We start from the raw sequence: 26506 nt of genomic DNA, 5'->3' as shown, positions 1-26506 counted from the left end.
AGATAATATTTTTGGTATTTTAATGATAAAGAGTAAAAGTAAAGATTGCATAATAAAAGGTAATAGAAATAGCTTGTTGACGGAAGATTAATATGATGGAGAATAGACCCGGGGGGCATAGGTTTCACTAGTGGCTTCTCTCAAGATAGCATAAGTATTACGATGGGTGAACAAATTACTGTTGAGCAATTGATAGAAAAGCGAATAATTATGAGAATATCTAGGCATGATCATGTATATAGGCATCACGTCCGTGACAAGTAGACCTACTCCTGCCTGCATCTACTACTATTACTGCACACATCGACCGCTATCCATCATGCATCTAGAGTATTAAGTTCATAAGAACAGAGTAACACATTACATAAGATGACATGATGTAGAGGGATAAACTCAAGCAATATGATATAAACCCCATCTTTCTATCCTCGATGGCAACAATACAATACGTATCGTTTCCCTTTCTGTCACTGGGATCGAGCCCGCAAGATTGAACCCAAAGATAAGCACTTCTCCTATTGCAAGAAAGATCAATCTAGTAGGCCAAACCAAACTGATAATTCGAAGAGACTTGCAAAGATAACCAATCATGCATAAAAGTTTTTAGAGGAGAATCAAATATTGTTCATAGATAGACTTGATCATAAACCCACAATTCATCAGATCTCGACAAACACACCGCAAAAAGAGTTACATCGAATAGATCTCCAAGAAGATCGAGGAGAACTTTGTATTGAGATTCAAAGAGAGAGAAGAAGCCATCTAGCTAACAACTATGGACCCGAAGGTCTGAAGTAAACTACTCACACATCATCAGAGGGGCCATGGAGTTGATGTAGAGGCCCTCCATGATCAATGCCCCCTCCGGCGGAGCTCCGGAAAAGGCCCCAAGATAGGATCTCTTGGGTACAGAAGGTTGTAGTGGTGGAAATAGGGTTTCGTGGTGCTCCTGGATGTTTTTAGGGTATATGAGTATATATAGGAGGAAGAAGTAGGTCGGTTGAGCCACAAGCGGCCCACGAGGGGGGATGGTGCGCCCAGGGGGGTAGGCGCGCCCCCCTGCTACCTCTTGAGCACTGTGTTGGTTTTCCCTTGAAGAGGAAAGGGTGATGCAATAGAGAAACATAAGTATTTCCCTCAGTTTTTGAGAACCAAGGTATCAATCCAGTAGGAGGCCACGCATGAGTCCCTCGCACCTACACAAACAAATAAACTCCTCGCAACCAACACGATAAAGGGGTTGTCAATCCCTTCACGGTCACCTACGAGAGTGAGATCTGATAGATATGATAAGATAATATTTTTGGTATATTTATGATAAAGATGCAAGTAAAGTAAATGGCATAGGAAATAACTAAGTATTGGAAGATTAATATGATGGAAAATAGACCCGGGGGCCATAGGTTTCACTAGAGGCTTCTCTCGAGAGCATAAGTATTACGGTGGGTGAACAAATTACTGTTGAGCAATTGACAGAATTGAGCATAGTTATGAGAATATCTAGGTATGATCATGTATATAGGCATCATGTCCGAGACAAGTAGAACGACTCCTGCCTGCATCTACTACTATTACTCCACACATCGACCGCTATCCAGCATGCATCTAGAGTATTAAGTTCAAGAGAACAGAGTAACGCTTTAAGCAAGATGACAAGATGTAGAGGGAAAAGTCATGCAATATGATATAAACCCCATCTTGTTATCCTCTATGGCAACAATACTGTACGTGCCTTGCTGTCCTTATTGTCACTGGGAAAGGACACGGCAAGATTGAACCCAAAGCTAAGCACTTCTCCCATTGCAAGAAAGATCAATCTACTAGGCCAAACCAAACTAATAATTGGAAGAGACTTGCAAAGATAACCAATCATACATAAAAGAATTTAGAGAATCTTCAAATATTGTTCATAGATAAACTTGATCATAAACCCACAATTCATCGGTCTCAACAAACACACCGCAAAAGAAGATTACATTGAATAGATCTCCACAAAAGATGGGGAGAACTTTGTATTGAGATCCAAAAAGAGAGAAGAAGCCATCTAGCTAATAACTATGGACCCGTAGGTCTGAAGTAAACTACTCACACTTCATCGGAGGGGCTATGGTGTTGATGTAGAAGCCCTCCGTGATCGATGCCCCCTCCGGCGGAGCTCCGGAAAAGGCCCCAAGATGGGATCTCATGGATACAGAAAGTTGCGGCGGTGGAATTAGGGTTTTGGCTCCGTATCTGGTAGTTTGGGGGTACATAGGTATATATAGGAGGAAGGAGTACGTCGGTGGAGCAACATGGGCCCCACGAGGGTGGAGGGCGTGCCTGGGGGGGTAGGCGCGCCCCCTACATCGTGCCTTCCTGGTTGATGTCTTGACGTAGGGTCCAAGTCCTCTAGATCATGTTCATTCCAAAAATCACGTTCCCGAAGGTTTCATTCCGTTTGGACTCTGTTTGATATTCTTTTTCTGCGAAACCCTAAAATAGGCAAAAAAACAGCAATTCTGGGTTGGGCCTCCGGTTAATAGGTTATTCCCAAAAATAATATAAAAGTGTATAATAAAGCCCAATAATGTCCAAAACAGGATATAATATAGCATGGAATAATAAAAAATTATAGATACGTTGGAGACGTATCAAGCATCCCCAAGCTTAATTCCTGCTCGTCCTCGAGTAGGTAAATGATAAAAACAGAATTTTTGATGTGGAATGCTACTTGGCATAATTTCAATGTAATTCTCTTAATTGTGGTATGAATATTCAGATCCGAAAGATTCAAGACAAAAGTTCAATATTGACATAGAAATAATAATACTTCGAGCATACTAACTAAGCAATTATGTCTCTTCAAAATAACAAGGCCAAAGAAAGTTATCCCTACAAAATCGTATAGTCTGGCTATGCTCCATCTTCACCACACAAAGTATTTAAATCATGCACAACCCCGATGACAATCCAAGCAATTGTTTCATACTTTTGGTGTTCTCAAACTTTTTCAATCTTCACGCAATACATGAGCGTGAGCCATGGACATAGCACTATATGTGGAATAGAATGGTGGTTGTGGAGAAGACAAAAAGGGAGAAGATAGTCTTACATCAACTAGGCATATCAACGGGCTATGGAGATGCCCATTAATAGATATCAATGTGAGTGAGTAGGGATTGCCATGCAACATATGCACTAGAGATATAAGTATATGAAAGCTCAAAGAAAAGAACTAAGTGGGTGTGCATCCAACTTGCTTGCTCATGAAGACCTAGGACATTTGGAGGAAGCCCATCATTGGAATATACAAGCCAAGTTCTATAATGAAACATTCCCACTAGTATATGAAAGTGATAGCATAGGAGACTCTCTATCATGAAGATCATGGTGCTACTTTGAACCACAAGTGTGGAAAAAAGAATAGTAGTATTGCCCCTTTTTATTTATTTAATTTTTGGGTCTTCCTTTTTTTTGGCCTTTCTCTTTTTTTGAGACAATACTCTATGAATGATGATCATCACACTTCTATTTATTTACAACTTAATGATTACAACTCGATACTAGAACAAAGTAGTACTCTATATGAATGCCTCCAGCGGTATACCGGGATAGCAATGATGCATGAGTGACTTATATGAAAGAATTATGAACGGTGGCTTTGCCACAACTAAAATGTTAACTACATGATCATGCGAAGCAATATGACAATGATGGAGCGTGTCATAGTAAACAAAATGGTGGAAAGTTGCATGGCAGTATATCTCGAAATGTATATGGAAATGCCATGATAGGTAGGTATGGTGGCTGTTTTGAGGAAGGAATATGGTGGGTGTATGATACCGGCGAAAGGTGCGCGGTATTAGAGAGGCTAGCAATGGTGGAAGGGTGGGAGTGCGTACAATCCATGGACTCAACATTAGTCATAAAGAACTCACATTCTTATTGCAAAAATCTATTAGTTATCGAAGCAAAGTACTACGCACATGCTCCTAGGGGGATAGATTGGTAGGAAAAGACCATCGCTCGTCCCCGACCGCCACTCATAAGGAGGACAATCAATAAATACATCATGCTCTGACTTCTTAACACAACGGTTCACCATACGTGCATTCTACGGGAATCACAAACTTCAATGCAAGCATTTCTCAAATTCACTACTAATCAACTAGTGACTCTAATATCACCATCTCCATATCTCAAAACAATTATCAAGTTCCAAACTTCTCATAGTATTCAGCACACTCATAAGAAAAAAAATTATTAATCTTGAATGCCTAAAATAATTAAAGCAAATTACCATTCTGTTTTGTAGGACTCTCAAAATATTCTAAGTGAAGCATGAGGGAACAAAAGTTTATAAAAAACAAATCCGCCATCATGCTCTGAAAGATATAAGTGAAGCACTAGAGCAAAAACTATATAACTCAAAAGATATAAGTGAAGCACATAGAGTATTCTAACAATTTCCGAATCATGTGTGTCTCTCGCGAAAATGTGTGTGCAGCAAGGATGATTGTGGAAAACTAACAAATAAAGACTCAAATAATACAAGACGCTCCAAGAAAAACATATATTATGTGGTAAATAAAAATATAGCTCCAAGTAAAGTTACCGATAGAAGTGCACGAAAGATGGGATGCCTTCCGGGGCATCCAAGCTTTGGCTTTTAGGTGTCCTTAGATTATCTTGGGAGTGCCATGGGCATCCCCAAGCTTAGGCTCTTGCCACTCCTTGTTCCATAATCCATCAAATCTTTACCCAAAACATGAAAACTTCACAACACAAAACTTAAAGTAGAAAATCTCGTGAGCTCCGTTAGCGAAAGAAAACAAAACACCACTTCAGGGTACTGTAATGAACTCATTCTTTATTTATATTGGTGTTAAACCTACTGTATTACAACTTATCTATGGTTTATAAACTATTTTACTAGCCATAGATTCATCAAAATAAGCAAACAACACACGGAAAACAGAATCTGTCAAAAACAGAACAGTCTGCGGTAATCTGTAGCTAACGCAAGATCTGGAACCCCACAAATTCTAAAATAAATTTCTGGGGGTGAGGAATTTATCTATTAATCATCTGAAAAAAGAATTATCTAAATAGCACTTTCCAAATAAAAATGGCAGCAGTTCTCGTGAGCGCTAAAGTTTCTGTTTTTTACAGCAAGATTAAAAAGACTTTCCCCAAGTCTTCCCAACGGTTCTACTTGGCACAAACACTAATTAAACACAAAAACACAAACAAAACAGAGGATAGATAAATTATTTATTACTAAACAGGAGAAAAAATCAAGGAATAAAAATAAAATTGGGTTGCCTCCCAATAAGCGCTATCGTTTAACGCCCCTACCTAGGCATGAAAGCAAGGATAGATCTAGGTATTGCCATCTTGGGTCTTTAATTTTTTTGCGGAGTTATGCTAGAACCCGGGAGGTTCTTTACGTTTCCCTCCATGTTCGAAAATTTTGAGATCTAAAGAGTCCAACCGCTTATTGCAAAGGGTAATCAACATATTCACGCGGTAGAGATTTCCGCTAACACTCTTAAGAGGTTCAAGAGATTTTTGTAAAATCTTGGTTACTTCGCAAATTTTCTCAAAGACTTGCGTTTCTTCTTGGGTATGATGATGCCCCTTTTTTGGGGTAGTGTTCCCACTATACCCTCTATAATTTCATGTGCAATACTGGATAAATTTCAATAAAATTGCCTTTGGTAACGCAATCCAAGAGTTGTCTATGAGACATATTCAGTCCAACATAAAAGTTGCGAATCAGAATTCTAAAATCCACCTCTAGGGTGCAATTACGATAAAATCCCATCATTCTAAACCAAGGATATTTTAAGTTTTCTCCTTGTCTTTGTTTGAAGTGAAGAACCTCAAACTCGGGAGACAAAGGGGAAGATAAGGGATTAGCCATAACGACAAGCAAGCAATCCGACACACAAGCAAACAAGAAACGGGCAAAAAGAGGCGAATAGAGAAAGAGAGGGAGGATGGAGAGAGAGAGAGAGAGAGAGAGGGCGAATAAAACGGCAAGGGTGAAGTGTGGGGAGAGGAAAACTAGAGGCAAATGGCAAATAATGTAATGCGGGAGATAAGGGTTTGTGATGGGTACTTGGTATGTTGACTTTTGCGTAGACTCCCTGGCAACGGTGCTAGAAATCCTTCTTGCTACCTCTTGAGCACTATATTGGTTTTCCCTTGAAGAGGAAAGGGTGATGCAGCAGAGCAGCGTAAGTATTTCCCTCAGTTTTTGAGAACCAAGGTATCAATCCAGTACGAGGCCACGCACGAGTCCCTCGGACCGACACAAACAAATAAACTCCTTGCAACCAACGCGATAAAAGGGTTGTCGATCCCTTCACGGTCACCTACGAGAGTGAGATCTGATAGATATGACAAGATAATATTTTTGGTATTTTTATGATAAAGATGCAAGTGAAATAAGTGGTAAAGGAAATAACTAAGTATTGGAAGATTAATATGATGGAAAATAGACCCGGGGGCCATAGGTTTCACTAGAGGCTTCTCTCGAGAGCATAAGTATTACGATGGGTGAACAAATTACTGTTGAGCAATTGACAGAATTGAGCATAGTTATGGGAATATCTAGGTATGATCATGTATATAGGCATCACGTCGGAGACAAGTAGACCGACTCCAGCCTGCATCTACTACTATTACTCCACACATTGCCCGCTATCCAGCATGCATCTAGACTATTAAGTTCAAGAGAACAGAGTAACGCTTTAAGCAAGATGACATGATGTAGAGGGAAGAACTCATGCAATATGATATAAACCCCATCTTCTTATCCTCGATGGAAACAATACAATAAGTGCCTTGCTGCCCTTACTGTCACTGGGAAAGGATACCGCAAGATTGAACCCAAAGCTAAGCACTTCTCCCATTGCAAGAAAGATCAATCTAGTAAGACAAACCAAACTGATAATTCGAAGAGACTTGCAAAGATAACCAATCATACATAAAAGAATTCAGAGAAGATTCAAATATTGTTCATAGATAAACTTGATTACAAACCCACAATTCATCGGTCTCAACAAACACACCGCAAAAGAAGATTACATCGAATAGATCTCCACAAAAGAGGGGGGGGGACTTTGTATTGAGATCCAAAAAGAGAGAAGAAGCCATCTAGCTAATAACTAGAGTTGTGGGGGCCAGGAGGCGAGCGGGGCGCGGGAGCCCGGGCGGCGGCAATTCAGGCCCAAGAGGGTCGTGATGGGCTCGACGGGCCTCGGCGGTGTGCGCGAGACGTCCGGCGGTGGGTTGGACATGTCCGGCACGCGTGGGAGGAAGAAGGCTAGGGTTGGACTGCGAAATTGGAGGAGGGTGCACATATTTATACCTAGGAGGAGTTAGGAGTGTCCAAATGGAGTGTAGTTTTCGGCCACGCGATCGTGATCCGACAGCGGTGGACATGGAAGAGGTTTGTATGGGTTATTGGGCCGTTTAGGAGGGGTGTTGGGCTGCAACACACACGAGGCCTTTACGGTTCCTCGGTTAACCGTTGGAGTATCAAACGGACTCCAAATGGCACGAAACTTGACAGGTGGTCTACCGGTGGTGTACCAAGGCCGCTTGGCAAATATTGGTCCATTCCGAGAATATTTAACACCCGCTCACGAAAAGAGACAAAAGGGGGCGCCGGAGGACGTAGGAGTGTCGGATTGCAAAACAGACAACGGGGAAAATGCTCGGATGCATGAGACGAACACGTATGCAAATGCGATGCACATGATGACATGATAAGAAATGCATGACATGGACAAAATGCAAAAACGAAGACAAAACCCAATCACGAGGGAATCTCATAACTTAGAGCCGAAAATGGCAAGAGTCGGAGTACAAATATGGCAAGTTACATCCGGGGTGTTACAGATGTCGTGTGTGATTGTTCATTGATCCAACATAGTTTATTCCTAGAAATTGTGTGCGTTGCCTGAGGTCATCGCCCGCGGTGTTTTGCCTGAGGTCATCGCCCGCGGTGTTTTCTCATTAACCATTGCAATAGAAAAACCCAATTGCCCTATTATTAATAATCCATTTATTAGTCTAATTGACATTTCATATTAAGCCCACAATATATTTCATTTCATATTAAGGAAGCAGGATTTCATAATTGAAATACGTTAGAGTACAACATCATATAGCTTCAGCACTCAGCTACCCCATTACACAACTGCACCAGCACCAAGTTTCACATGCAACATCTAGAACCTTTCAAAATTAGCATCATAGACGGTACATAGATAGATGCATCTCATCAGGAAAAGTGCTGAAGCGAAAGGCGAATATTGAGCCTTCATTCATATTGAAGGTCTTTGCAACTTTAAGCTAGTGCCTGTGGATGATTGGCCATCCATACTTCGTCCTCTTCAGGAACACTTCAATAATGAACTATGGGTGTTGTACGAAAACCTTCCTCGCCTCCTGACCATAGAGGTGGTTTGAGAGGTAATCATCATTGAACTGCTTTGGAAAGGCCTGAAAACAAGGATGTGCATAAATATGTTCTCTATATTGGAAACAGGGCAAAGGATAAAAAAGGCAAGGTATAATAGTTAGTACCATCTTGTAGTGAACTGATGTCTTCTTCATTGTGCAGACAAAGATATTGTTGTTTTTTGTCGCTAATTTATTTATCCTAACAATCTTTCTGAGTTTCTTGACTTGACTGATATTCATGGTCAACTCATTTCCCCATATGCAAAAAGGGTCGAAAGTGGGTCAAGACCAAATTGTTAAAAACCTAAATATTAGAATGGCTCCTGCAATTGCACAATAATGTGCTATCAGACAAAGGACCATGCATGTGCAAAACTCGATTTTAAACCTTAGTGCTTCCCATTGTTTCCCTGCAACACATATAAGGTAGTTAGTCATCAGGTTAAGTGAGGGTTCGCATGCTATCAGTAAAATATGTTGATGAAAAATAAGCACATTGCAGATTCATCAGATTAATTCAAGCCACATGGAAAAACCATTTATTCAAACCAAGCATGATTAAGAACTAGGAAATATAGTAGTTGTATATGTTCCTCATGTATTAAGTGCAGCCAAATTCGATTTATTCCTCACATGCACAACAATACAAAATTCTGCCCACAACAATTGGACACCACATTGCAAAATTGAACCAAGCAGTTAACTAAACACCACAACAAATGAACCAAATATTAATTGAGCACCACATTGCACAATATAACATGCTCCGAATAGAAGATCAGATAGTTAACTAAACCAAGCATGCTTAACAACTTGGAAATATAGCAATTGTATTTGTTTCTCATGTATTTAGTACAACCAAATTCGATTTATTTCGCACATGGTATAGTATAACAGAATGCACCCACAAAAGCTGAACATCGCATTGCAGAATTGAACCAAACAGTTAAATAAACACCACAACAAATGAACCAAATGTTAACTGAGCACTACATAGCACAATATAACATACTCCTAATATAAGATTAGACAGTTAACCAAACCAAGCATGCATAACAACCTGGGAATATAGAAATTGTATTTGTTTCTCATGTATTTAGTACAGCCAAATTCGATTTATTTCTCACATGGTATACGATAACATAATGCACCCACAACTATAGAACATCGCATTGCAGAATTGAACCAAATAGTTAACTAAATACCACAACAAATGAACCAAACGTTAACTGAGCACCACATTGCACAATGTATAACATACTGGAAGATCAGATAGTTAACCAAACCAAGCATGCTTGACAACTCAGAAATATAGCAATTGTATTTGTTTCACATGTATTTTGTAAAGATAAATTCGGTTTATTTCTCACATGGAAGACAATACAAAATTGCAGCCTGAAGAATTGAACATCACATTTGCTGAATTGAACCAAACAGTTAACTGAAGACGACAACCAATTAACCAAACAGTTAATAAGTGAGCACCACATTGCACGACATATAGAACATATACACTAGAGCAACAGATTGCATGGTAAAATTATATAGCACAATTCACTAGAATTTGTTAAGGAAAGGCAGGAACAACACATGCAACGGGTAAATCGAGCATGCTTAACCGGCGTAGCTAGCAAACTGAACATGCACTACAAAAAAATACACTTCCGTGATGATACGTGTTTGTCATAGTAGGTCACGTTTTCTGCCATGCATGTACATCCATGACAAATTTATGACATAATCAAGATAGTCATACCTGTGCTATCTTAGAAGTGTTCCATGACATTACCAAAATTATCATCACAGAAGTGTCCACTTCCATGACGATAAATCGCGCGTCACAGAAGTGCTTTCGTCAAGGGTGACCGACACATGGCATCCACTGTAACAGAACGCCGTTAAGCTATCAGGTCCGGTTTTGGATCTGATAACCCGTTAACAACCCCGACCAATGGGGATTTTCCACGTGGAAAATCATCATTCGCTGGAGGGAACACGTGTCGGCTAGCCGTTGGGACAGATGTCATCTACTCATTGGACCCAAAGCGCCTATGATACGTCGACACGTGGCACAGCCCAATAGAGGCCCATTCCTATGAAAGGCCGGCTCATTTGATTTGGGCAAAAGGTGGCGGGCCGGCCCATGGCAAGCCTGTTAACAACATGTTCGCATATAGCCCATTTACAGCCCGCTAACCCAGCGCCCATTTACGGCCTATCCGAATTAGGCCCAGTAGCATCATCTGGGCCGTCCAATATAATTCCAACCCATTTTAACTTCCAGCCCATGTATGGCCCATGATGTCTTTCGACCCATATGAGGCCCTTAGTAACCCTCGGCCAATTAACAGCCCGTGGTAAAACTGGCCCGTAATGAACAGTGTATCACTTTATACCCATTAACGGCCCATTATACCGTTGGGCTGTTTCCAGCCCATGTTATCTTTCGACCTTCTCAGGGCCCATTTATTCTTGGGCTCATTTCCAGCATTCGTTTACTTACGGCCCGTTAGAGGCCTTTTCTGCTTGTGGGCCAAATTCAGCCCGTGGATACAGTCGGCCCATTTGTGGCCCGTTAAACTGTTGGGCCATTTTCATAGCATCATCAAATACGGCCGATTAACGGCCCGTTATGGTCGGCCCATAAAACGTACGATTTCCACTCTAGCCCGTTTACGACCCCTTATATAGCCCGTACAAGGCCCATAGATGAGACGGCCCGTAGAAGGCCCATTGACCCGATGGCCCACAGAAGGCCCATTGATCCGACGGCCCATAGAAGTCCCATGGATCCGCTGGCCCATGGATCCGAGAGCCGATAGAAGGCCCACGGATCCAACAACCCATAGAAGGCCCACGAATCCGACAGCCACAGAAGGCCAGGGATCGTCCGTCCCGTAGATGGCCCATGGAATGTACGGCCTGTGGAGGGCCATGGCCACTACAACGTTTGGGCGAGTTGGCCCCCGTTTGAACGATATAGCATATTCAAAGAATTATCCTACTCTATACTATCACCTCTAAAAAACATACACTATACAATAAAGAGACTAAGGCATAGAAACGTAGAATAATCCTACACTATACAATAAAGAAATAACAACCGATTATACCCACTGGGCATTATGGTTCAGCACCAGTGATAATAAAGCATACACAAACAGCAAATTACATACACTGGGCAAATAAAGCTCGTACATCATGGACGCGCATCAACACAACTTACCATTTGAACAATAATCTCTTCAGAAAATAGGATTGGCCGGATTTAGATAGCACAAATTTTAGTCTGCAAAATCTCCAATTCCTTTGTTGTTAGCTCAGTGTTTTGTTTCATTTTGTTTGACGCCTGCATCTAATACCTGCATGTCCAGTCTCAACTTGTTGATTGCACGTTCAGAATCATGTACACATTGTCTTGCCACGTCTAGTTGATGCTCGAGAACATCAGCACATTCCAATTCCAATCCATAATCATTCGGTAATGGCCATGCCACACTACTCGCAGATCTTTGTGTTGATGTCACTTCATCCTGAAATGTTTCTGTAAGTACACATGACTAGGGCAAAAATATAGTTACAACAGTGAAGCGAGCAAGACAGACTATTTTGTACATGGCAAAACAGGACTAACAATAATGTTACACGTCATGAAGCATAAGCAAGTGATATTTTAAAAATTATAAAAAAGGTAGTCTGTGCAGCCTGCATACATAAATCTCTCTTAGCTCACCATAGGAGCATGATGTTGGGGCCAAATCCAAAACACAGACAAGTTACAAATTTAGACAACACGTTGCATAGAAGTAAGCAAGCAGTTGGCCATTCTGTAGCTCAATTGAAGTCTTAGGGAGCATAATGAACAGCAGAGGATTTCATACAAACATACTACAGCAAGCAAAACTATGAAATCATTAGCCTAGTATAAACTAGATTGTGAGCCTCATTCAATAATAGTTGGTTAATAGACTGCAAAGCTTCAGGCACACTTCGGTAGAGTAATTAAATGGTAAGGCCTTTAATTATGTCAACTAATAGTTATACAAGTACCCAATGTCAGGCATCATTCTTTGGGCATCTCATTAACTGAGGACAAATAAAGCAATTGAAAAGAGCAAATTAACTATGCCTGAAACAAACAAGGAATTGAACTGTTGAGTTGGATACAGTGACTTACCTTAACAGGTTGAAGAGGCTCAGCGCAGCTCCTACTTCTCTTGCAAGGCTCCTTACTAACATCTTGTACTTGGAAATCCTCAATCTTATCTTCATTGCACCCCCTCTGGAAGGTGACACAAACTAGTTACTCGTCTCCTTGGAAGATAAATATGCATACTTTCTAGTCTGCGAACACAAAAGGATGAGATTATAACAAAACAACAGCACATAATGAAACATGTCGCGTCTCTTGCACTTGCACACAATGAAATGAGCATTTACTATGTCTGCACTATGTAAAAACTACACATACCTTCGAACTGGATCTCTAGGTACTCTTGAAGAGCCTACTTTAGTGTACAACCAAACCTTTATGTCACCTATGAGTTAGAAAAGGCCCCACTACAACAGCCCTTAGTGTTTAAATCGTTGACAAGCTCTGTTAGAGTGTTAGGTCAATAATAGCAAGTAATCAAAGCAAACAGTCCTAGTATGGCTGGCTGATGCAAACAAGCAATTGAACAGATGTGTGAGCAAATCTTACATATCAAGAAAAGAAGCAAAGAAGGAGGCTTAAACACCATCACTTGACTGGCTAGATTTAAGGGGCATTTAAACATCATGTGCAACGTATGAACTAACATAAACATTGCATATTCCAGATTCTACAATGGAATGCACATGTATTAGGTTAGGTTATGCCACGTATGATGATGCCTAAATGTACACTATAGCAGGCATGGGTGATTCATCATTGCACGCACAATTGAATTGTAGGTTAAGGGCTAGTTCTATTCCGCCTTTTCAGGGCTTATTGCCAAAATAAGCCATAAAAGATGTAAAGAGGTCATTTTTGAGTTATGGGCTTGGGCTTAACTAATTTCGCTTTGGAGGGGGGTGTTTCGGGTAGAACCTCACAAAAAATTGAAGGGAAGGGGAATAGTGAAATGACTCTGTTGTCAGCCTATATTACACTCAAAATGCAACTGGTGACGCCCGTGTCACACCTCACCCTCAAGTAAAAACAAACACGCAAGCGTTCATTGCCCTGCCCGCTTGCATCTCCTCTCCCCTTTCCCTCTACCTCGATCCCCTGCCTGCAGCACTAGGGTTCCTCCAGCAAGCCGTCGCCACTGGTCCCATCTGGCCTGGTCCTCGATGATGCTCTATCCAGCTAGGCTACATGGCCGGCAGGTAGGGGCAAATCTCCCTGGCCGCTCCTCCCTCTGGTGTCGGCCCTCATTCTCATGGTCTCCAGCAGCTGCTCCACTGTGGTTCATCCAACGCACTACTCCGGCAGGCGCTGCACAACTACGGCTGATGCCACACTGCGGCAGAAGGCACCTTATTCCCCCTCCCCACCTCCCAGGCCGTGGCCTTGAGCTGCTGTTGAAGGATGAGCTCATCCAACAAGGTGTGGATCTCCTCTGATTTTTTGCCAAATTTTCATTCTGATCCAATATACGATGAATTGCTATGAGCTGCTTCTACTACTCCGATATGATGCATTGCTATGAGCTGCTCCTGCTGCTGCTATATGATAAATTACTATGAGCTGCTGCTGCTATATGATGAATTGCTATGAGCTGCTACTACTATATGATGAATTGCTATGAGCTGCTGCTGCTATATGATGAATTGCTATGAGCTGCTCCTGCTGCTATTGCTGCTGTATGATGAATTGCTATGAGCTGCTCCTGCTGATGCTATACGATGAATTGCTATGAGCTGCTCCTGCTGCTGCTATATGATGAATTGCTATGAGCTGCTCTTGCTGCTGCTATATGATGAATTGCTATGAGCTGCTCCTGCTGCTGCTATATGATGAATTGCTATGAGCTGATGTGTAGCGACCCGACCTCAAACGGTCAAGTCTCTGTGCTTCAGTGTCATCCTTGGATCGGTAATGCGGACACACGCAGTACTCGAAGGATTTATAACAGAGTAGCAATCACACACTTATTACATCTAATGTCTCAAAAGAGAACTTATTACAATAAATATGGCTTAAGGCCATCTAATACGATAACAGCGGAAGGCTTGGAAGATAAAGTGAGTCCATCAACTCCAATGGCATAGCTGAGGTGCACGGCAACTACCTAACGAACCTTAATCCAAAGTCTGCAACATAATACGTTGCAGCCCGAAAACGGGTCAGCACATCGAATATGCTCGCAATATAACACAATAGAGCAAGAACAGAATAATGCTATAACTACATGCATACTTGGCTGGTGGAAAGCTTTATGGTTATAGTTTTTGTGAAAAGATAATTTTTCCCTAGAACAAAGGAATATATTTTATTTAACTATCATGGTAGTTGAAACATCATTGAGAACGTTCATCCAACTCAATCCCAATTAAAAGTAATTATCAACCCAACAATATTAATTTAGAGTGATGAGATACATATGATAATCCAAGTACTAGATACTCAAGAATTGACCAAAACCAGGGACACGGCTAACAATGATTAGATTGTACACTCTGCAGAGGTTTGTGCACTTTTCCCCACAAGACCCGATCTCCTCCGTTGGATTTCTCGCACTACAGGGTGTTTGAGAAACGGATGACCGAGACACAGTCTTTCAGAAACATTTACTCTTTACTCCGGGCAGACCATACCAACCTACATCCCTCTACCTGCTGATCCACCTCTTTGAGAGCTCATGTAACTTACTCAGCTATGCTAGAGCCCATAATAGCATGTGGCTGCACACGAAAGTTTCTAGCATGAAATATCTCAGTTCCCTTTGAGCCTGGGTGGCGGACCTTAGGACTATCACACGGGTACTCCCGGATATCCTAGGACAACATTGGATTCTCCAGGTGCCCGACAAACAATCCACCCAGATGTGTATTCAAGTTGCCACCTTAAGTTGAACCATTAATTAACAATCTCACATATGTCATGGATTTCACTCACCCAAACCACGTCTACGAGCATAGCATAGCAATATAAGCAATACATAGGAGTAACCCCCAATGGTTTGATAATAACAGGGCAATAGGTTCTACCTCATTAACTACTTCCCAGCAAACATGTTAATCACATCCTAATCATGCAATGTATGAGGATTGGAGTTAATGCATAAAAACTGGGTGATAAAGGGGTATGATCAAAGTGTTACTTGTCTTGCTGATGATCCGCAAAACCTAAAGATTCGAAGTAGCACGCTTCGCACTCCGGGTGTTCTATTGCAAACAAGCAATAGCATACATAAGCAATCAAGCAAAGAAGCATGGATAAAACTCAAATAAGAAGGTCTAACCAGAAAGTTCAACTTAAGAACTCCAGTTTGCAAAAAGAATCAAACCAAACGGGGCAACGAAACTCAAACTGCGAAAGAAACAAGGTCCGTTTACTAATTTGGACTAAAGTCAAATTTTACAGTATAAAAACCTTGTTCAAGTTGATTAAACAGAAAGAGGGTTTCGAGACGAAGATCTAGGCGCTTGAATCGCCTGATTCCGACAAACGAGCGAAAAGATAAACTAAAATGAAAATCGGATCAGAAATCGCGATCGGAAATAATCGCGGAAAATCCAAGAAAAAGAAAAACTGAAGAACAGGCTAACGAACGAACGTTCGCTGTCTACGGCTAACCAGTGAACACCGTTCGTTAAAACGAACTTACAGACGAACGTCCTCTAAATAACTAAATCGAGAAAACCCAGCGAACCTTCTATTAAAAAACCCTAGGGTTTTCTAAAAAAAACTGGAACGGTTTTTAAAAAAACCGAACGGCGGCTTTACCTCCGACGAGGTCCGGCGAGGCGGGGCGGCGACTCCGGCGAGGCGAGGCTGCGACAGTGGGCGGCGCGGGTGGCAGGGCGGCGTGGCAGCGGCGCTTGGTGGCGGCGACGCGGCAAAGGCGGGGCAGCTCCGGTTGCGGCGGGGTGCGGTGGTGGTGGCGGGAATCGGGGCCGGGGCGGGGTAACTATAGGAGGGGGGTGCTTGCTTGGGCGAGGGGGCAAGCGGCGCGGGGAGGGAGAGTCCCGGCCGGACTCGGCCTCGTGGGCGGCGGCACGCTCCCGTTCTCCTGGAAGGAGACGACGCGGGGAGGTGGGCCGACTGACTTGGGCTTCGGCCTAGTCGGCGGAGGAATTTTTTTAAAATAATTTCGCCGAAACTAAAAAATCCTATAAAATAAAATAAAAAACTAAAAATGCCAAAACAAAATTTCACCGTCTAAATAAAATATTAGAACGAGATGAACATTTTCTTGGCCCTAAAATGCAACTTTGAAAAACATACAATTTTTCTAATTCAAATAAGATAGCAATAAACTCTGAATAAAATCAAATATTTGATTTTAATAATTTTCCTCCAATATTTCATTTATTTTGGAGAAGTCATATTATCTCCTCTCATATATTTTAATACGAAAATATTTTCGGAGAGAAAAATAATTAAAACCAAAAATCCTCGTTTCAATATTTGATAAAACTCAAATATGAAAACAGGGAAATCCCCAACTCTCTCCAAGGGTCCTTGAGTTGCTTAGGATTTCGAGGATCGTGAAACGAAATGCAATACAATATGATATGCATGAATGATCTATGTATAACATTGCAAATTAAAAATTTGGCATGTTACAAACCTACCCCCCTTAAGATGAATCTCGCCCTCAAGATTCGGGTTGGCTAGAAAATAGGTGCGGGTGGTCTTTGCGAAGATCATCCTCGGTATGGTGACCCCACTGAACTTTGCAAAACTTGATAACCTTGCTGCGGGTGACTTGGCTGGCAAATTCAAGAATCCTGACTGGCTTCTCCTCGTAGGTCATATCATTGTTCAACTGAATCGCCTCCAAGGGCACCGTATCTCTTAGTGGTATATGGGCCATCTCAGCGTGTCAATTCTTCAACTGGGAAACATGAAACACATCATGAACTCCTGACAGTCCTTCAGGTAACCCCAACTTGTAGGCAACTTCTCCCATACTTTCCAAAATTCTGTACGGTCCTACAAATCTCAGGGCTAATTTTCCCTTAACTCCAAAACGTTTCATTCCTCGCAGGGGTGACACTTGTAGATATGCTCTATCTCCAATTTCATAGGTTATTTCCTTGCGTTTCGAGTCTGCATAACTCTTCTGCCTGGACTGAGGTATCTTCAGTCTATCTCTAATCAACTTAACCTTTTCTTCAGACTCCTTGATCAAATCTGGTCCAAACAACGGAAGGTCTCCAACTTCATCCCATAACAACGGTGTTCTGCACCTTCATCCATATAGGGCTTTGAACGGTGCCATCTTCAAACTAGCTTGATCGCTATTGTTGTATGAGAACTCCGCGTAGGGCAAATTGCCATCCCAACTAGATCCATAATCTAGCGCACAGGCTCGCAACATATCCTCCAGAATCGGGTTGACTCTCTCGGTCTGTCCATCCGTCTGCGGGTGGAATGCGGTACTGAACTCCAACCTTGTTCCCAAAGTCTGGTGTAGTTGATGCCAAAACTTTGAGTTTGAGGTAAACTATGTTCCTCTATCTGATACTATGGTCCTTGGAACTCCATGTAGACATACGATCCTGGTCATGTATATCTTGGCCAACTTCACACTTGTATAGGTGGTTTTCAGTGGGATAAAGTGAGCCACTTTGGTCAAGTGATCAACTACTACCCATATAGAACCATATCCTGATTTGGTCCTGGGTAATCTGGTGATAAAATCCATGCCAAGTTTATCCCACTTCCATTCGGGTATTGGCATAGGTTGTAACAATCCTGCTGGCTTTTGATGTTCACCCTTCACTCTCTGACATACATCACATACGGCTACATACTCGGCAATATCTTTCTTCATACCAATACACCAGAAACGTTCCTCCAGATCCAAATACATCTTGGTGTTTCCGGGGTGTATCGAGTATGGTGAGTCATGAGCCTCCTGAAGTATTAACTTCCCGATCTCTGTGTTATTGGGCACATAAATACGGTCCTCAAACCATAAGGTGTCGTCCTCGTCCTCACGAAAACCTTTGGCATTTCCTTTGCCCATTCTCTCCTTTATCTTAGTAATCTCTTTGTCATCCTTCTGAGCTTCTCAAATCTTTCCTAACAATGTAGACTAAACCTCCATTGTTGCAACAAAACCTCTAGGAACATTCTCCAATCGAATTTCCCTGAGATCCTCTGCTAACTCCTTTGGCAATCCCGTGCTTATTAGGGTATTAGCATAGCTCTTCCGGCTCAAAGCGTCAGCTATGACATTGGCCTTGCCTGGATGATAATGAAGCTTCATATCATAATCCTTTATAAGCTCCAACCATCTCCTCTGCCTAAGGTTCAACTCCTTCTGCGTGAAAATGTACTTCAAACTCTTATGATCCGTGTACACATCACAAAGATTTCCAATAAGGTAATGTCTCCAAGTCTTGAGCGCACGCACGACAGTTGCTAACTCCAAATCATGCGTGGCATAATTCAATTCATGCGGTTTTAGTTGTCGTGAGGCATACGAAACAACTCTTCCGTCTTGCATAAGCACACTTCCAAGTCCTAGGCGAGAGGCATCGCAATACACTTGAAACTCTTTACGTATATCCGGCAGAATCGGTACTGGGGCTGTCGTCAAACGTTTCTTTAAGTCCTGAAAACTTGCCTGACATTCTTCCGTCCATTTAAATTTGGTATCCTTCTTCAATAACTCCGTCATTGGCTTGGCAATCTTGGAAAAATTCTCAATGAATCTCCGATAGTATCCTGCGAGTCCAAGAAAACTGTGGATCTCGCTAACTGAAGTGGGTGCCAACCATTCAGTAACTGACTGAACCTTGGTAGGATCTACTACTACACCTTCTCCTGATATAACATGTCCAAGGAATCCGACCTCCTTCAACCAAATCTCACATTTGCTGAACTTGGCATACAACTGGTGTTCCCTGAGTTTCTCGAGAACTAAACGCAAATGCTCCTTGTGCTCCTCCTCATTCTTCGAGTATACCATTATATCATCTATGAACACCACAACAAACTTATCCAAATATTCCATGAACACCTTGTTCATCATGCTCATGAAATAGGCAGGGGCATTAGTCAGTCCGAATGACATGACCATATACTCATACAACTCGTACTGTGTGGTGAAGGCTGTCTTTGGTATATCCTTCTCTCAAATCTTCAGCTGGTGATATCCTGATCGCAAATCGATCTTTGAAAACACCTTTGCTCCTTGCAGCTCGTCAAACAAATCATTGATCATCGGCAGTGGGTATTTGTTCTTGATCATCACCTCATTCAATGCACGATAATCAACAACCATCCTTAAAGACTTATCCTTCTTCTCAACCAAAAGCACTGGGCTCCCCATGGTGATGAACTCCGTCGAATGTAACCTTTCTCCAATAACTCCTTGATCTGCTTCTTAATCTCCTCCAGATCATTTGCAGGCATCCGGTATGGTCGCTTCGATATAGGCCCGGTGCCTGGCAACAGTTCTATCAAAAACTTGATGTCTCGAGCCGGTGGCATGCCTGGTAATTCCTCTGGAAAAACATCCGGGTAATCCTTCACTACAGGCACTTCCTCCTGAACATTTCCCGTGAGGGTATTTACTTGGCTACTCCTAGGCGCATGCCTAGATACATACTTAATCCTTTTTCCCTCCGGGGTGGTGAGATAAATCGACTTACTAGCATAGTCAATGCTTCCTCCATACTTTGACATCCAGTCCATGCCTAATATCACATCCAATCCTTGTGACTCCAAGATTATTAGGTCCGATGGGAAAACATGGCTACAAATGGTTAAGGGTATCTGGTCGCACCATCGACTAGCCATATACTCTGCTCTAGGTGAACTTACTAACATAGGGGTCCTAAGGGTTTGGGTTGGTAATTTAAACTTATCCACGATTCCCCTTGATATGTATGAATGTGATGCACCAGTATCAAAAAGAACAAGGGCGGTAAAAGACTTAACCAAAAACTTACCAATAACCGCGTCTGGCTGCTCTTCAACCTCCTCCACATTAACGTGGTTCACTTGTCCTTTGTTGAATGGATTGGGCTTCTTCCCAGCGCTCCCATTACCGTGTCCATTCTTCGCTTGAGGGCACTCCGTGGCATAGTGTCCAGTCTTCCCGCACTTGAAACATGTAACGTGGCTTAGGTCTCTCTTGGCGGGTGTGGATGGATTGGAACAGTTCTGATTGTTGCTTGCTCCATTCCAATTCCCACTCCTTGGGCCGGTATGATTATGGGTACTTCCTCCATTGTGGTTGTGGCCTCCATGGTTATGAACAAGTCCTCCTGAGTTCGGGGTTAGGTGAGGCTTCTACTGAGTTCCTGAATTATATCTTCCTTGTCCATACTTCCTCTTACGGCTCTCAATCTGCTGCTGCTTCCCTTCAATCATAAGAGCCTTATCTACCAACTCCTGGTAGTTGTTGAATGTTGCCACCATCAACTGCATGCTCATCTCATCATTCAGACCTTCCATAAACTTCTCCTGCTTTGCAGCATCTGTGGCCACATCGTCAGGGGCATAGCAAGATAACTTGCTAAACTCATCTGTGTACTGAGGCATAGTACGGTTCCACTGGCGTAAGTTGCGAAACTCACGCTTCTTCATACTCATAGCTCCAGTTGAGACATGGGTTGTGCGGAAAGCTTGCTGAAACTGGTCCCATGTAACAGTGGCTATAGGGTAGGTGACAGTGTAATTCTCCCACCATGAGGTTGCTAGTCCATCCAACTGATGTGCAGCAAAACGCACCTTCTCAGCATCAGTACATCCAAAGTGGTTAACTCCCTTCCAATCCTGCGGAGCTAATCATCTGCTACTATGGGCTCGGTGCTATTGGAAAACACCGGCAATTGCAACCTCAGAAAACGGGCTAAGTTATCAACTGGTGGTGGTGATGGTGGTGGGTTGTTGTTGTTGTTGTTGTTGCCTTGGTTCTGAACTAACAACTGCATCAGGGTATTCTGCCGCTGGATCAACTGAGTGAGCTCCGATGGGAAGGTAAATCCGGGGTCACATCTCGGAGGCATTTGATGGGTTTTAGAGGGAAGAGATTAGAATAGAATGAGGTCTAATGAGAGAAACACTACCCATATGCACATGAGACAAACACAATCATTTCACTCAATCAATCAAGCAAGGGCATACAATCGATCTAACTATCGTTACAGAAGTCCTCGGACTATACTATATATATATATATGGTGGAATACTACTACTGATGTGGTGGTCTACTAAAAATATTGATCCATCGAAGACTCCATGATGTCTGCTCCAGCTTCGCCTTCATAGTGATCATCACTATCGTCGGGGTCCGAGTCGGTGTCGTCGATGATGATGTATTCCTCCGGACGAATCTCCTTGGGTTCTTCGTGTTCTCCTCCTGGTGTGGGGTCTCCCATGAATATTCCTAGCTTCCTTTCCAGATCATCATTCTTCTCCACTAGTACGACGATTTCTTCCTCATAATCTTTGCGTGTAGCCTCGAGTTCTTCCTCCAGTTCCGTGATCCTGGTCATCGCCTTCTTTAGATCTATCATGCCTGCGCACATCTTGTTCTCCTGGCGACGAATGTGCTGGTTTAACTCCTGGATGAAAGCTGCAATTGATCTATCTTTCCTGGTGCTGATCATCTCCCATTGCTCATCTCGGCGCCCACAAATCTGGTAGATATTATCCTTAAGCTCATTTTGGTAAACTTCTCCAATGTGTCCCATTGTGATGTGAGCTGCCATACTCTTTCCTAGACTCCAGGTTGGTGCATCAAAGGAAAACTCTATGGGCTTAGTGACTGGCGTGAATGTCCTTCCTGGAACTTGAACTTGAATCATCCATCGCTCCTCTTCTGGTAAAGTGGCGTTGCAAGTCCCGGTGAAGCTTGGTATTCCTATGTTCAGGTACCTAGTGACTTCCTTCAAGTGTCGTCCAAAAGGTGCGTCTTCATCCGGTTGTGCAAACTTGTTCCTTGCGTCCGCCATCCTAAAGAGTAGAAAATGGAGAGGAGTCAGAAATGAGAAGAGAATAGTGATCTAGGGCTTTAGCTTAGTGGTCGTGTCCTACACTCAGCGTGTGCTCTGATACCATCTTGTAGCGACCCGACCTCAAACGGTCAAGTCTCTGTGCTTCAGTGTCATCCTTGGGTCGGTAATGCTGACACACACAATACTCGAAGGATTTATAACAGAGTAGCAATCACACACTTATTACATCGAATGTCTCAAAAGAGAACTTATTACAATAAATATGGCTTAAGGCCATCTAATACGATAACAGCGGAAGGCTTGGAAGATAAAGTGAGTCCATCAACTCCAACGACATACCTGAGCTGCACAGCAACGGCCTAACGAACTTTACTCCTCGTTTGAAAAGTCTACAACATAATACGTTGCAGCCCAAAAACGGGTCAACACATGGAATATGCTGGCAATATAACACAGTAGAGCAAGAATAGAATAATGCTATCACTACATGCATATTTGACTGGTGGAAAGCTCTATGGTTATAGTTTTTGCAAAAAAGCCAATTTTTCCCTACAACAAATGAATAGATTTTATTTAACTATCATGGTAGTTGAAACATCATTGAGAAGGTTCCTCCAACTCAATCCCAATTAAAAGTAATTATCAACCCAACAATATTAATTTAGAGTGATGAGATACATATGATAATCCAAGTACTAGATACTCAAGAATAGTCCATAACCGGGGACATGGCTAACCATGATTAGATTGTACACTCTGCAGAGGTTTGTGCACTTTTCCCCACAAGACCCGATCTCCCCCGTTGGATTTATCGCACTACATGGTGTTTGCGAAATGGATGACCGAGACACAGTCTTTCAGAAACATTTACTCTTTACTCCGGGCAGACCATACCAACCTACATCCCTCTACCTGCTGATCCACCTCTTCGAGAGATCATGTAACTTACTCAGCTATGCTAGAGCCCATAATAGCATGTGGCTGCACACGGAAGTTTCTAGCATGAAATATCTCAGTTCCCTTTGAGCCTGGGTGGCGGACCATAGGATTATCACACGGGTACTCCGGGATATCCTAGGACAACACTGGATTCTCCAGGTGCCCAACAAACAATCCACCCAGATGTGTATTAAAGTTGCCACCTTAAGTTGAAACATTAATTGACAATCTCACATCTGTCATGTATTTCATTCACCCAAACCACATCTACGAGCATAGCATAGCAATATAAGCAGTACGTAGATGTAACTCCCAAGAGTTTGAGAATAACAGGGCAATAGGTTCTACCTCATTAACTACTTCCCAACCCACATGTTAATCACATCCTAATCATGCAATGTTTGAGGATTGGAGATAATGCATAAAAACTGGGTGATGAAGAGGTATGATCAAAGTGTTACTTGGCTTGCTGATGATCCGCAAAACCTAAAGATTCGAAGTAGCACGCTTCGCACTCCGGGTGTTCTATCGCAAACAGGCAATAGCATACATAAGCAATCAAGCAAAGAAGCATGGATAAAACTCAAATAAGAAGGCCTAACTAGAAAGTTGAACTTAAGAACTCCGGTTTGCAAAAAGAATCAAACCAAACGGGGCAACAAAACTCAAACTGCGAAAGAAACAAGGTCCGTTTACTATTTTCGATTAAAGTCAAATTTTGCAGTATCAAAACCTTGTTCAAGTTGATTAAACAGAAATAGGGTTTCGAGACGAAGATCTAGGTGCTTGAATCGTCTGAGTCCGACAAACGAGCGAAAAGATAAACTAAAACGAAAATCGGATCAGAAATCGCGATCGAAAATAATCACGGAAAATCCGAGAAAAAGAAAAATTGACGAACAGGCTAACGAACAAACGTTCGCTGTCTGCGGCTAACGAGTGAGCATCGTTCGTTAAAATGAACGTACGGACGAACGTCCGCTAAATAACTAAATCGAGAAAAACCGGCGAACCTTCTATTCAAAAAAACCTTGGGTTTTCTAAAAAAACCGGATCGGTTCTTTAAAAAAAATGAACGACGGCTTTACCTCCGGCGAGGTCCGGCGAGGCGGGGCGGCGACTCCGGCGAGGCGGGCTAAGGCAGTGGGCGGTGCGGGTGGCAGGGGCGGTGTGGCAGCGGCGCTCGGCGGCGGCGACGCGACAAAGGCGGGGCGGCTCCGGTTGCGGCGGGGTGCGGCAATGGTGGCGGGAATCGGGGGCGGGGCGGGGTACTTATAGGAGGGGGGTGCTTGCTTGGGCGAGGGGGCAAGCGGCGTGGGGAGGGAGAGTCCCGGCCGGACTCGGCCTCGCGAGCGGCGGCGCGCTCCCGTTCTCCTGGAAGGAGACAGCGCGGGGAGGTGGGCCGGCTGACGTGGGCTTCGGGCCAGTCGGCGAAGGAACTTTTTTTTTAATAATTTCGCCAAAACTAAAAAATCCTATAAAATAAAATAAAAAACTAAAAATGCCAAAAAAAAATTTCGCCGTCTAAATAAAATATTTAGAACGAGATGAACATTTTCTTGGCCCTAAAATGCAAATTTGAAAAACGTGCAAATTTTCTAATTCAAATAAAATAGCAATAAACTCCGAAAAAATCAAATATTTGATTTTAATATTTTTCCTCCAATATTTATTTTATTTTGGAGAAGTCATATTATCTCCTCTCATATATTTTAATATGAAAATATTTTCGGAGAAAAATAATTAAAACCAGAAATCCTCGTTTAAATATTTGATAAAACTCAAATATGAAAACAGGGAAATCTGCAACTCTCTCCGAGGGTCCTTGAGTTGCTTAGGATTTCGAGGATCGCGAAACGAAATGCAATAAAATATGATATGCATGAATGATCTATGTATAACATTCCAAATTGAAAATTTGGGATGTTACATGTTGCTGCTTGTCACGCCCTCGATGCGGCTATAGCTCCTACGTGTCGAGGCACGACTTAGAGACATAACCGCATTGAAAGCAATGTCGCAAGTTAGGCAATCTTCACAACATCCCATGTAATATAGATAATAAAAGGGAAGATACATAGTTGGCTTACACTCGCCACATCAATCAAGGTACATAAATAACATAACATCAACCAAACACTCATGGCCCGACTACGGCGCCAAAATAGAAGAACAACCCAACATGCGACACGGTCCCGATCGCCCCAACTGGGCACCACTACTGATCATCAGGGAAAGACACATAGTATCGTTGAGAGTCCTCGTCGAACTCCCACTTGAGCTCAAGCGCGTCATCTGGAGCGGAATCATCAGGCCCTGCATCTGGTTTGGAAGTAATCTGTGAGCCACAGGGACTGAGCAATCTCGCACCCTCGCGATCAAGACTATTTAAGCTTAATAGGTAAGGCAAGGGAAAATATGTGGAGCTGCAGCAAGCGACTAGCATATATGGTGGCTATCCTGTTCGCAAAAGAGAGCGAGAAGAGGAGGCAAAGCGCGAACGAGTAACTAGAGGATAACCTGCGCAAGCATTACTCCAATACCGTGTTCACTTCCCAGACTTCACCGAGAAGAGACCATCACGGCAACTCACACAGTTGATTCATTTTAATTAAGTTAAGGTTCAAGTTATCTACAACCGGACATTAACAAATTCCCATCTGCCCATAACCGCGGGCACGGCTTTCGAAAGTTCAAATCCCTGCAAGGGAGTCCCAACTTAGCCCATGACAAGCTCTCACAGTCAACGAAGGAATAGACCTCCTCCCAAGATGTTCCGATCAGACTCGGTATCTTGGTTACTCAAGACACTTCGACAGGTTAAAACAAGACCAGCAACACCGCCCGAATGTGCCGAAAAATCCCGATAGGAGCTGCACATATCTCGTTCTCAGGGCACACTCAGATGAGACTAGCTACGAGTAAAACCAACCCTCAAGTTTCCCCGAGGTGGCCCCGCAGGAAGCTCAGTTCGGACCAACACTCAGAGGGAGCACTG

Source organism: Triticum dicoccoides, chromosome 3A (assembly GCF_002162155.2).
Source record: "Triticum dicoccoides isolate Atlit2015 ecotype Zavitan chromosome 3A, WEW_v2.0, whole genome shotgun sequence".
NCBI lineage: Eukaryota > Viridiplantae > Streptophyta > Magnoliopsida > Poales > Poaceae > Triticum > Triticum dicoccoides.
This window is presented reverse-complemented; position numbering follows the sequence as displayed.